This window comes from Stegodyphus dumicola, chromosome 1 (assembly GCF_044657685.1).
Source record: "Stegodyphus dumicola isolate Sdum_Otavi_A_Nest chromosome 1, ASM4465768v1".
Taxonomy (NCBI): domain Eukaryota; kingdom Metazoa; phylum Arthropoda; class Arachnida; order Araneae; family Eresidae; genus Stegodyphus; species Stegodyphus dumicola.
The window spans coordinates 199,236,923-199,251,340 of NC_140768.1; the positions used below are offsets into that span (position 1 = coordinate 199,236,923).

General features: G+C 34.2%; 1 protein-coding gene across 1 annotated transcript in view; it reads left to right on the forward strand.

Annotated features, from left to right (window-relative positions):
* The window catches only part of LOC118193024 (uncharacterized), a 233,779-nt gene that overhangs the window by 27,459 nt on the left and 191,902 nt on the right, over nt 1–14,418 (forward strand). The window lies entirely within an intron of this gene.

Consider the following 14,418-nt stretch of genomic DNA (forward strand, 5'->3'; position numbering starts at 1 on the left):
TATTTATAAATGTATTTGAAATGAAAAATTTATTCACTTATAAACAACTGTGAAAGTACTGTGAAGAAATCTAATTATTAAATGCATCTAATTTATAATGATTATAAATGTTATCTAAATATATAATAACCTTAATATTGAATTGTAAACATAAATTGAAATCCTGTTGACAAATACGTTATAAAACTATTAAGCAAGAATTGTTCGTATTGGAAAGCAATCTGTTAAAAGGTATTGTAAAGCAAATGCTATGAGATGCGCACTTAAGAACGTAATAAAGAGTTTTGGAATATGTATTGTTAAAATGAAGAGTAAAAAAAAAAAATCTGATAAGTATAATTAAAAGAATTATTCCCCTTACATTTTATAATAACTCAGTTACAAGTTTTAAATAATACTTTAAAAAAAAAAAAAAAAAAAAAAAAAAACTTATTCCCTTTCAGAAATGTTCAGAGAAAGTCAAGTACTATTTAATACCTATTTAATTATTAGGAATTAGCGAAATACTTATTTAAAGTATTTCGCTAATTCCTAATAATTCTCTAATTTAAAATGAACCGCATAGAGCATTAATTATAAATTGACTTACATTTTCCGATTTAAAAGATGCCTCAGAAGCCAAAAAAATCATGTCATATTTAAAAAAGTATTTTAGGAAGAAGCTCTATAAATAGAAAAGAAATAATGCATAATTTTAATATTAATAATACAATAAACTTTGATCTTAATTTTTGTACCTTAACCGAATAAAATCGAATTACCTTAATTTTTTTTTCTAGTGTAATTAACGAAAACTTGTGAAAATATTTCATTCAAATTAAACCATTCTGAGAAAACTGTCCTGTGAAAAGTATAGCATTTAATTCCGTTCAGAATGAAATGTTGTTTAAAAATATGTTGTTTTCACATACTTAGGACTCTGAAGTGTTGTAGAAAAAGAAAATATATACATTTATATGTATATTTACGACGTAATTACAAAATATTTACATCCGAACGCGTCAAATCCCATTGAACTCAATCGTAAATGATCCAATGTTTTGGTCACCACGTAGTCATCGCCGGTGCTTCAGAGCAGGGTACGGAGAAACTTGTTTAGGGCGACTCCATCTTACTTCCTACCTCCATGTCGAATACCAGGGGGAGGGAGGTATCAGACATTACAGGTGTATTTCTTCTATGTATCTAAGGTTTAGTAAATAACCCGAAGTTAAAAAAATACTTGGTTGCATGTTTCTAGAAATGATTAATATATATATAATGAATATTTTATTATACTTACTGTTTTATGAAGAAGAAAGTGTTGTAAATTAATAAAAGGAATTTGCTTGTAATTTTGTATGTAAACTTCTGAATTCTCTTTAAAACATCATTTTCTCACTCAATTGCCAAGGATAGAATTGAATATAATTTATTTTTTTAAACATCTTTAGATACCTTTGTAATCTATTAGGAATAGCTGTACTGTGGTATTGTGATGATTTTAATAAAAATTGGCAAAACGTTTTTCACTGCTGAATTTTTTTATTCAATACCAGACAAAGACATTTTCCCATTATGCGTAGAAATTTTCTGATCAGGAAAGCATATCAAATAAGTTAGAATATAATTTAAATAATCTTGTAATTTTTTTTTAACTTGGAGATGCACTGAGCTGAGCAACCATGTAAATCCATCGTCCCTTAATGAGCTGTCACTTTTGACATGTATTATGCAAATCTATTTGCTGTTTGTTTTTATCTGTATTTGTTCAGCATTTTTAGATTTTCTGATTCCATGAAGTTATTTCCTTTACCGTAGGGGCCCACCAGCGGCCGAGCGGTAAAGTCGCTGAACACTGGTAGTTTGGTCCGAGGTTCGAATCCCACGAACGGGCTGGCTGCATGGGTGTTTTCGTGGTTTTCCCCATGTGTAACGTGTATACGAGCCAGTTTCCCTTAGAAAGTCCTCCACGAAGGCATCCCTCCCCTTAGGCAGATAGCCCTAGTGTGCTTTGCCATAATTAAATACACCAACACCAACACCTTTACCGTAGCTTAATCAAAATTAACACTTTTCTCAGGTTTCCACAAAAACAATCTTCCCTTCCCCTAAAATATTTCTAAAAATTGATAAAAGGATAAAAGTCACAATGTGTTTTCTAATTGAAATTAAGAATTATTTAAATTTTTAAAGTATGCCAATAAGTGCTTGAAAAAAAATGAAATACTATTTGCATCAAGTACCAGTCTCCTGAAATTAGCTATTACAACTGCTATAGCCAATAAATAATATGTGAATTTCTGTTTTAGTGTATTACTAATAAAAGCTGATGTATATAAGCATAGTAAAATAAAATAACTTTCTTTCCTATACCTTAAACTTTGTATATGAAATGATTCTTTAATAAATTATGATAATATTGTGAATAAATCAGAAATATCACTTTTCAAAGGAAAAATTGGGAAGTACACCCAACAGGTTGCTAATGAAACCTAAGCAAATCCGTGAAATATGCAGAAACATCATTTTTTAAAGGCTTTAATGTTTTGCGCATGCATTTAGATTTCGAACTATTTCTTAATAATCTGCTGTACATAGTAAATTATGGATATCATCTTTTTAAAGTATAAAACAAAAATTCAACAGTAGCGAGGCATTTCATTATAAATTTAACATATTTTTACTGGAAAATACATGCACGGAACAGCTTAGAAACACGTACATGTCACTGACGTAATGCAATGTTTTGAAGTCACAAACATGGACGCCGCTTGCTCGGCGGAGGTTTCATTCCCCGATAGTGGAGGAAACGGTGCAATAGCAATCGAAATAGCAATCGTAATAGCAATCGAAAGTTGTTTAGAAATCAAAGTATGGAATTATCTAAGGTCCAAGTAAAGCCTTTATCAGGTGAAAGCGATTGGCTTATATGGAAATACAGGATAAAATTTGTTTTAAATTATCATCCTGGTGCTTTAGAAATTGTAGAAGGAACTATAGTGAAACCAGAAATTCTTCCTGTAGATGCTCCGATTGCTCAACAGGAGAAATATAATGAAGCTGTTAAGAAGTTTCAAAATGCAAACACTAGTGCTATGATGGTATTAACGAATTCCATTACGGAAGAAACTGCAAAAATTTATGAGATTTCAGACTGCTAGAGAAGTGTGGTTGGAATTACATAAGTTATTTGAAGCATCATCAGAAAATTAATTGTATAATATATGCATGCAATTTTTTCAATTCAAGTGGAATGAAAATGATAATATGGAAGCTTATCTTTCCAAATTAAAAAACTTATGGAATGAGTTGAATTCAGGACTTGAAAAATGAAGTAAATAAGTTACCTGACATGCTACTCAATTGCAAGATTTTAGATGTCTTACCAGGACAATACCATTTGTTTAAGTCAAGTTGGTTACTCTTGGGTGAAGACAAAAGAACAGTTGATGAGTTAACAGCACAGCTTTGCTCTCATGAAAGAGAATTTAAAAGTCATGAGAAAGGCAATACAAATGAACAAGTGGCATTAGTAATGTCAAAATGTGAAAAACAAAAGCAATAGGAAAAAGACAAATTCAGAAGAAAACCAAGAAAAGAAGATATTTGCAATTATTGCAAAAAGAAAGGACACTGGGTAAAAGATTGTAAACAGTGGATTGCTGATGGAAGACCACCCAAGAATAGGTTAACAAAAACCAATGAAGGAAATACAGAGAGTGTGATACTGATGCCCATTGACGAAGAGGCTAAGACTGATCAAACATCTTTTTGGATTGATAGTGGAGCTACAAGACATATCATGAATTGTTTCACATACTTTATTGACTTTATGAAGTTTGATAGTCCCTGTAGCATCAAGGCTGCTGGAAAAGAAACTTTAGTTGCTCTTGGTAAAGGTACAGTATGTGTCAAAACAACTATTGGTAGTAAAATCCAAAGAATTTACCTTAAAGATGTTTGGTATGTCTCTGAGATAAACAGAAATTTATTTTCTTTACTTGCTGCTCAAGATAGAAATCCGAATAGTAAATTTATTTCAACAGTTACAGAATGCTGGTTAAAGGTTAATGGTCAAGTAGTGCTTTTTGGAACTCGCAAAGTATATAGTACTTCATACAAGGCAGCTATCGAACATATTATGCCTGATAAAATTATAGAAGTGCATGCTGCTGAAGCAGACAATTCCTTGTTAGAGTTATATCGTCAGAGATGGGGACATCAAGATAAACGTCACATTAAGAACATGCTTGAGAAAGAATTAGGAATTAAAATCCCATTTGAAAGAAAATTGTGTGAACCATGCATTTTTGGCAAAGCACACCATTTACCATTTGGCATAAGAAAGCCAGCCAGCAAGCCTGGTGAATTAATTTCAGCTGATGTCTGTGGACCTTTTGATGAATCTTTCCAGAAGAAAAGATACTTAGTTGTGTTTAAAGATAGCTACACAAAGTTTCGTTATGGTTATTTTATCAAGGAAAAATCTGCTGTTGTAAATATGTTACAACACATGCTTGCACACGCTAAAATTTTAGGACATTCAGTCAAAGAATTTTTCAGCGATAATAGAGGTGAGTTTGACAATGACAAAGTGCATGCTGTTTTGCATTCTGAAGGTATAAATCAAAGACTAACAGCACCTTATTCTCCTGAACAAAATGGCTCTAGTGAAAGAGACATATGTACAATAATCGAAATGGCAAGAACATTTAAGTACTCAAATTCTGAAGCTCATTTTCCTGCAGCAATGTGGGCTGAACTAGTCAACACTGCCATATATGTGCTAAACAGAACTGGCAAATCATCAGTAGAAGGCATGAGTCCTTATGAGCTATGGTTTAAAAAGAAACCTCGAATTAAGCATCTTCGTATAGTAGGATGTGTGTGTTATGCCCATATTCCTAAACAAATAAGAAGGAAAATGGATAATAAGGCTACAAAAGCTTATTTAATTGGTTATGATGGAGACGAAAGATACCGACTATGGATCAAAGAAACCGATAGTGTGATCTGTTCACGTGATATTATATTTAAAGAAAAGCTCACAAATTGTGAAGAAAGGGTGCAGTTACCTATTCAAGATCAAGATAGCCTAATTTCTGGCTCTGTGAACATCAACAAAATTCAAAAAAAGATAAGTCAGAAAAGTTTCTTTGTAAAGAAGATAATTCAGAAAAAGAATACAACAAAGAAATATCTGGAAATATTGCTTGTCACCTTAACCGGAAAACAAGAACAATATAATTCAATCATTTTTAAAGCAAAAAATGCACAATTTACAAATAAATAAGAGTAAAGAAACTGAGTCACTGAGCCGGGTAACAGAGTGGATATATATATAAATATATTTATATACGTTTGGTGCGGCCGATTGCAACCAAAATACGAGGTGCACATCTTCATGTTTTAGCAGTCCTATATACAAAATTTCAATGTTCTGATTCTACTCGATTTTGAGTTATGCGAGATACGTACATTTGTACAGATGCCACGAAAAATTCTCTTCAGAATTAATTTTAAAGCAGTTTTATAATTTTTTTGAAGGAAAAGAGTATTTTATTCTGTCCTTACGTACAGATATCACGCGAAAACATCGTTAAATTGCATTCGATAGCGGTCAAAACGGATATTTTCGTTGAAATATGCTGCCTGAAACTTTTCGCGATTACAATGCTTCCTTTTTACTTCGTACAAGGAAGTAAAAAACAGCGAAGTTCTTGAACCGCTTTTATTTTTTATGACGATGGTTTTTATCCTTGCTTTCTGTTCTCCAACGATTGTTTTCTCCTGCAACCATTTCCCCCCTCTCAGGGTGCCTGAAAATTAAAGATCAAAGAATCATTATAATGAGGGGTTTTGGCAAAACACAGAGGGCTGTTTGCCTTAAGAGGCGTGCTTTTTTGGAGACCTTTCTAGGGGAACCCGGCTTTAAAATAACATCTTTTGGATCTGTTGTCTGCTAGCTGTGAACCTAGCCTGAAACGAACTGTCACCGTATAGTAATGTTATGCACTCGGGAACTGATAATCAAACTGGTTAAAAAAAATTTCACTTTTGCCGCAGTTTAGTTATTAAACGATTATTTATAGTTCGAATACGTGATAGTTGATTTCGTATGTGGGGTTTTGCAAGCAGGTAGCCATTCAGTTATTTTAATTAATTTTTTATTAATTCCATATTTTGTGTGTGATGATTAACAAACTCAAACTGAATTAATAACAGGTTTATAGCGTAGTAAAGTGAAGGTTTATGCTGATATTAGGAATTAAATTAAAATCTTGTAGCGCCTCCTCTGCATTTGGAATTATTTCACGCTTTACGCCATTTCACTGTTATGAAAAGTATATGTGCTTATTTACGCAACCAAAAACAAAACAAAAAATCCGATCACGATTTTTGCTTTCCGAATGATGGCCGAAAACTAAGCTAGAGTAACTAATTAAAACTGATTAATTCAGTAACTAATTAAAAAAGCATTTGCTTAGAGGATTGATCACAAATCATCAACTATAAAAGGATATTTAAATAATAATAACCAGCTTTTGTGTTCAAATTTTTGGGTTAGCCAGAAGAGGTAACGAAGTAAATTTTCGACTAAAGACAGACAAATAATATAAAGGTTTAGACCAACGGTTCTAGACGTTTTAACTAACGCATACCATCTGAACAAAAATTAAAAACCTTCAGTACGACTACTACATTCTGCAATGATTATTTTTCAGTTTCTCAGTAGAAATATTAAGAAAATATTTTGACGTTCGCACAACCTATGATGGCTATTTATATTAAATTTGCACGCATAACCATATTAGATTAAAAAATGATTACCATTTTTACTATCAAAATTTAAGTTATAATTATTTAATTCTAAACTTTAATATGAAATTTGGACCTGTTTAAGACAGATCAGTTTCTTTATGTCTGTTAGTCTTATTTCACTTAGTTTTAACCGTAAATTAGGATCCACTTTTAATTTTCGCTATGTATTTTTCAAATATAACATGGAAGAAAATCTTGGTTCACACAAATAGATTGTGCGAAAGGGCAATAAAAATTTAATAGTGACGACATTGATGTTCGAATGTGCAGGTGCTGCGTGGTGTTGTAACTAATGTCAAAAAACAATTCCATATCTGACGTTTAGAATTTTTTAAGACTTCTTTCTAACCTGGTGTTTTGTCTTTAGCGGAGAGAATATCATTGCGCATGTTGAAACTAAAGGGCGTTGATCTTTCCATTGGCAGGTGGCACCTAATTTCTCCAGTAAGAAAGGTAATGTCTCAGTTACGTTTATCTCAAATTACGAAGGTCTTGAAAAGAAGTAAATGTGTACATTTATGGATAGTGTGTTAAGCAGAATAATAATTTGTTTTATGGATTCTGTAACTTGATCCGCTTTGTAACATGATTACGGCTTAGCATATCTTTTTGTGATATGATGCGACGATGACATTTTGGCATCAATCGGGGTTTGAGCTGATATCAATAGCTTTATAGTATTGCAGGTGTATGAATACCAGAATATAATTAGAAAGATCTCACTGAAGTGTTCACATAGTGGGTATTCAAAAACGATTGCTGTTGTGATCATTTCTTTAATATTGATTCTAAACATGTGCATCTAATCATTGTTTCTCAAAATAAATTAGATAATTTTATGAAAGTGATTTCGACAGTTATACATGAGAGGGTTCTGTTAATATAAAAAACCTAGCATTTTTATAGGGTTGCTATAGAGCAAAAATTCTCACCTGATAGAGAATTTTTTTTTCTCCCCTATTTATTCGTATTATTGTTTAATAAAACATTCCACGTCTTTCGCTCAAAACTCGCGGAGATATTCGAGAACGAATTTACTGACTTTGATCACTTTTCGCTGTTGCTGAGAGCTTAACATGTTGTAGTTAAACCTAAGGAGCAGTTGCAAAAAGTTGCTTGTTTTCACGATTAACGATTCTCTATTGAGTAAAAGAGAACTTTTTATGAAATATGTTTCTGTGCTTATGAAAGTGTTTATTTAGTTGTGGATCCTCAAATTTCTTATTAAAACGAATGAAATAAATTATAATGAATTTAGTAAGGCATAACGGATATTGCAGTCATTGGAGTTTTTGCTTTGTAGAAGCTGCATGAAACGTTAGGTGTTACATATTTAGAATTCTTCCAGCCAATGGGTTGGAAATTGATTTTATAAAGTTGTTAGCTTAATTTTGAGAAGCTTTGTAATTAGAAGTACATGCCTGGGGTTAGTATTACGGAAATGGATTGTATAACCAAATTTTGCTAAACACACGGTAGGTTGATTGTTCCCTGTTCAGAATTTGGAATTTTCTTAAAATTCGAGACTTTAATGCTGATCAGTCAGGCGAGTCATATTTTTACTGTTTAGCACTTACTTTTCAATAAAATGACTTTTTCCCCTAGTGTAGCATATTTCTAATAAAGAATTAAATCTTTAATGATTCAGTGTTAATTTGTTTTCGAATAATAAAAAAACGAACGAAAATATTAAAAAATATTCTATAAAATTTCCATTGGACTGTGTTAATAAACTGTCTGCCTGTTGGCAAAATAAAAATTTTTAGACGAATATTGCTTCTTATCTAGAATGATGAGGGAAACAATTTGAGGAGATTTTTTATTAAAATTTAAGTGGATTTAAATTTTAATTTAAAATGTAAAATAGATTGGACCAAAATAGGAGAAACAATAGTTTTCATAGAAAAATATTTGCCTAAAAACGAATATTTAACAATGAAGAAGGAACAATTCGACGAAGTGTCATATTTGAAAAGTATGTAAACTTTGAAAACGGAATAATGGGAAAGGAAAAAAAAAAAAAAAAAACCGCTGATAAGCTTTGGACTCAGATTTTAAATTACGAGGGTTGGAACTTTAATAGTGGCAACACAGCTGAAAAAATGCTATGCAACAAAACCAAAGAATATCGCGTATACCACACGTAAACTACATACCTACCTTACCTCTCAGCAAAAAGACTCGTTCTGCCTACGTCACGCGCATGCGGAGTGACGCGAAGAACGAATCCTTGTATTAGCTCGCGGTCTAATGTAAGTGTTGTCAGGATGTTTTCAAGACAAGAACTACGATGTTGGATAAAAATTGAATATGCCAGAGGTCGTACAGCACAACAGTGTCATCAAGGGCTTGAAGAGGCTTGCGGAGAATCTGCATTGCCTTACAGAACCGTAGCAAGATGGGTGAAAGCATTCAATGAAGGACGCCAAAACGTGGCAGACATGCTGCGGCCAGGTCGTCCGAGTATCAGCAATGCAGATGTGTAAGCTGTTGCCGCACTAATGGACAGTGATCGCCGCCAAACGATTCGTCAGCTGGCCGGACAAACAGGACTGGCGCATACGACTGTGCTGCACATTCTGAAGGAACGCCTGTCCATGAGAAAAATTGCTTCACGATGGGTTCCACATCAACTGACAGAAATGCAGAAATGCCTACGATACCATGCTGCCCGAACCCACCTGGAGGGCTATGAGCGCGAAGGAGATGCTTTTTTACGCCTTATCCAGTACCTGGATGAAACTTGGGCCCGATCGTACCAGCCAGAACTGAAACGCCAATCAAACGAATGGTGTCATCACGGGTCACCACAACGTTCGAAATTTCGTCAGAACCCCAGCTGTTTACGTACCTCGTATTAGAATGGAGCCGACATGGATGACGCAGTTTCTACTTTAAACATATTTAATAAATTCACTCACGTCTATTTAAACCAAACTGAATACATTTAATAATAGAACATTCACACGTAAACATTTAGTAATAATTCAGGAGTACAGATAAGCATAAAATAATAATTATAACTGTTACAGGCCAGCTACGCTTTTAGCGACCGAATCCTACGAACGACAAATCTCAAAAGCGTGTTGCCAACGCAGGGCAATAAAAAGGTAGAAATTAATTCGACAGGCGTGGAAGTGAACATACTCCCACCCTATCAGGTTTAGTCCTGATACATAGGCTACGGTGAAAGTTTATTAATTCCTCTTTTGAAAACACCAGTTTTAGTTTTGACAGTGGCTATGCGAGTTAAGCCGTCCTTGCCCGTATGGACATCGATGATCCGCCCTATAGGCCAAGCTAGCGGTGGAGATCCATCTTTGATGATCTGGGTCTCTGGAAAGGAAGTGAAAGTATCACCTGTAATGAAATGAGAAGGGGTTAGAACATTAATACAGTCAATATCAGTATCGTTCACGTAAGTAAGTGGACGTGAATTCAAAATAGCCTCGATTTGGATAAGTAGCGTTGACAACACTTCGTAGGTTAACCTTTTAACTGTCATGCCCGAGATAATCTCTATCTCGGGTACAGCACTGGTGTTCGAAAATGTATACTCGGGGTAATTTTTTTTTTTTTTTTTGAGTGCATCGTATTGTTATACCCGAATATATATTGGGAGACGTTTATTTCGGCTTCATCTTTTTGTCAAACCCGACTGTATCTCGGGAAAAATTTGACAACTTGTGTACCCAAATCATCAAAATAACTTGACAGTTAAAGGGTTAAAAGAGTCTCTTTCGATACTCTTCTCAGATGAAATTTCGCTGAACGAATGCCGGCTTCCCATATTCCTCCGAAGTGGGGCGAAGCAGGCGGTATAAAATGCCATTTAATAGATGACTTAGTTAGTTCTCGGGAAACTGATTCCGTTGCATACAAGGAAGACCAAATCTGATTTAGTTCTTGTAGTTTTCGGCATGCTCCCACAAAATTGGTACCGTTGTCACTGTAAATGTGCCATGGGGCACCGCGACGTGAAATGAAACGTCCAAGTGCAGCGATAAACGAGTCTGCCGTCAGGTCACTGACTGCTTCTATATGCACAGCTTTAGTTGACAAACAAACAAACAGAGCTATATATCCTTTCGTTGTTTTAGAGCCACGACCCTTATTAAATTTCATGGTAATAGGACCAGCGTAATCCACACCAGATGCGTGAAAAGGTCGTTCCAAAGTCACACGATGTTCAGATAAGTCACCCATCAATTGCGGATTTGAAGCAGCTTTAAATCGATGACATATTAAGCAATGGTTGACACAACTGCGTATCAGTTTCTTTCCTCCAATTATCCAGTAAGATTGTCTGATGAGGTGTGATAATAAAGAAGGACCAGCATGAAGGTAAGTAATATGAAGTTCTTTCACTAGTAATTCGCTAAATTTATGTCGAGAAGGAAGTATGACAGGATGTTTGATGTTAAATGCTAAAGATGAATTTCGAAGACGTCCTCCCACCCGTAAGAGACCATCTTTATCTACGAATGGATACAAAGAACGTAGTTGGCTCTTCTTGGGTAAAGGTTTCTCTTCTTTAATACATTGTAAATCATCTTTGAAATGATGATTCTGAATCCAACGAATAATGAAATTTTCTGCTACTCGAATCTCTAGAAATGTTATCTAGAAATGTTAGCGGCATAAGGCAGCTGGAGTTAATGCCACTACGTGAAATGTTCTGAGTAACATGATGCTTCTTGCAATTAGTAATAAATCTTTGGCAGTAAGGCAGAATACGAACAATTTTACAACGCGAAGAATAATGCTCGAACAAATTAGCTAATAAATCATTCGATTCATGTATATTAGAAATAAAAATAGGATCAGATCTTTGTTCGGCCGTTACTTCAGTGTCATCTTCAGATTTTAATTCATATTCAGGCCATTTTTCCTCTTCCTGACGGAACCATGGTGGACCATTCCACCACAAAGTACAATTTGGTAGGAGTTGAGGTTCTCAATACCACGAGAAGCAATGTCTGCAGGATTCTGTTTAGAGGGAACATGATTCCAATGTTTAATAGGTATCACTTCTATGATTTGAGATGTTCTGTTTGCCACAAAAGTTTTCCACTTACGTGGATGAGTTGATAGCCAAGACAGATCTACCTTGGAATCCATCCACGCAAAGATTTCAAAATCAAACTTCTTTAAAATGTTCAATAGAGATCGCATTAATCTGGTCAACAAATACGCTGCACAAAGTTCTAATCAAGGAATGGATACTTGCTTTATAGGCACGACTTTAGTCTTTGATACCAAAAGATTAACCTTAACCGTACCATTGCATTTTTGGCGACAGTAAATGGTTGCTGCATAAGCCTGCGAAGATGCATCAGAAAATCCATGTAGTTGGATAACACTGTCCATTGTAAGTATGACACATCTCGGAATTTCACAATTATTGATTTGACTGAATGTCTCTTGAAATTTAAACCAATCATCTAAGATATGCTGGGGAACAACTGAATCCCAGTCGCCTTTAACTAACCATAGTTTTTGATAGAATATTTTAATCAGTATAGTGCAAGGAGATAAGAGACCTAAAGGATCGAAAATGCGAGCAGATTTTGCTAATATGCGTCTTTTTGTTATAGGTGCGTTGATGTGTAGTGTAGCTTTAAAACTGAAGGTATCAGTAGTTGAATTCCAAAAAAGTCCTAAGACTTTCGAACTCGAATTAGGAGATATCTTAAAATCAGAATTCAATGAACAATGTTCTTTAATTAAGTTAAGAGTTCTACAGAATTTGAATTCCACTTCCTCAAATCAAAACCACGTGCATGTAAAATTGAAGATATTTTCTTGCTGACAAATACTGCATCATCAACTGTATTTGCACCCGACAGTAAGTCGTCCATATACATATCCTCTTGCAGTATACAAGATACATCTGATTCCTCTTTAGACTCTAAAGCCTGCTTCAGACATCGAGTTGCTAAAAATGAAGCAGAGGAAAGATCATAAGTAACTGTTTTCAACTTGTACGTGCGCATTTCATCACTGGAATTGTATCGCCAAAGTATCAATTGATAATTCTGATCTTCAGGAGCTACCATCACCTGACGATACATCTTCTCCACATCGGCTGTGAAAACAATTTTAGGAAATCGAAAATTAATCAAAATCTCAAAAATATCTCTTTGTAATTTCGGACCTACCCCTAAAAGAGAATTCAATGATATACCATTTTCAAATTTGCAGGATGCATCAAAAACTACTCTTAATTTTGTCGTTGTGCTAGAAGGTTTAATTACCGCATGATGAGGAAGATAAAACTTTTCTGTATCCGATCTGTTAGATAAATCATCATTAATCCCAGTCATATGTCCTAACTGTTCATATTCACGTATGAAATCTTTATACTGTTTTTCAAATTCCGGATTATCTTTGAATTTTCGTTCCATGAAACGCAACCTAGAAATTGCTGCCGGTTTGAATCACCTAACTTCAAATGCGATTTATAAAATGGAAGTTTTACAACAAATCGCCCATCTGAATTAACAGCATGAGTGTTTTGAAAATATGATTCACAAAATTGTTCCTCAGATGTCAGAAATTCCTTCTTCCCAACATCGACAATATCCTCCATTTCCCAGAAACGTTTAAGTTCGTAATCAATATTTATATTATCTTCTAACTGCAGTTCCATTTTATAAATGTGTGTGCATTTGCTGTTTTTGAGCCTTCCATATTATTTCCGACCTTCCCAGCAATCACCCAACCGAAAATTGTATTTTGAGCTACAGGCTCATTTTTCAAACCATATATTTGGCCACATCTTAAAACGGAGAAAAAATAATCAGCTCCTAAAATCAAATCAATTTCTTTGGGTTGAGCAAAATTCGGATCCGCTAACGGAATAGATTTAATGTATTCTATATGCTTTACATTAATCACTTGTTCCGGCAATGGCAAAGTTAACCTATCCAAAATGTATGCGTTAACATCAATTACTTGATTATTTAACTTTGACCGAACTTTAAAATCAACAGAACCACGAGTTTTGGACGCTGGCACTCCGCCAATTCCACGCAAAAGTAACCTTTGATTTGTTCTTTTTAATCCTAATCTTCGAACAGCTCGTTCAGAAATAAACGAACTTTCACTTCCGGAATCCAATAATAATTTAATTTCGATAGTTTCGCCACTGGATGAAAATGCGAGTGCGAGAACTGTAGGCAAAATCGCCGAGTTGCAATTTTGAATCGTATTACTGACAACTACCTGACATTGACCCTCGCATGATTCATTCGAAATTCTCTCTGAAGTGCTTTCGTTTTTATTTGGCGCTGTTAAAAGCTGTACGTTGTTAGCTTTAATATCTTCATGCAACAAACTATTATGTGTTTTTGAATTACACAAATTACACTTTAACTGTGAATTACAGTTTTTGATTAGATGTGAATTTAAACATAAAAAACATAATCCTCGTTTTTTCACAAAGTTCTTTCTAGCAGTAACATCCAAATTCTTAAATTTAACGCATTTATATAACGCATGAAGTCCGTTACATTTCGAACATTTAGTATTACTAAATTTAGAATTCTGTAATGTTTTAGAACTAACATTACTACTTTTATCAACAACTTTAGCTTCCGCTTCTTTATTTAT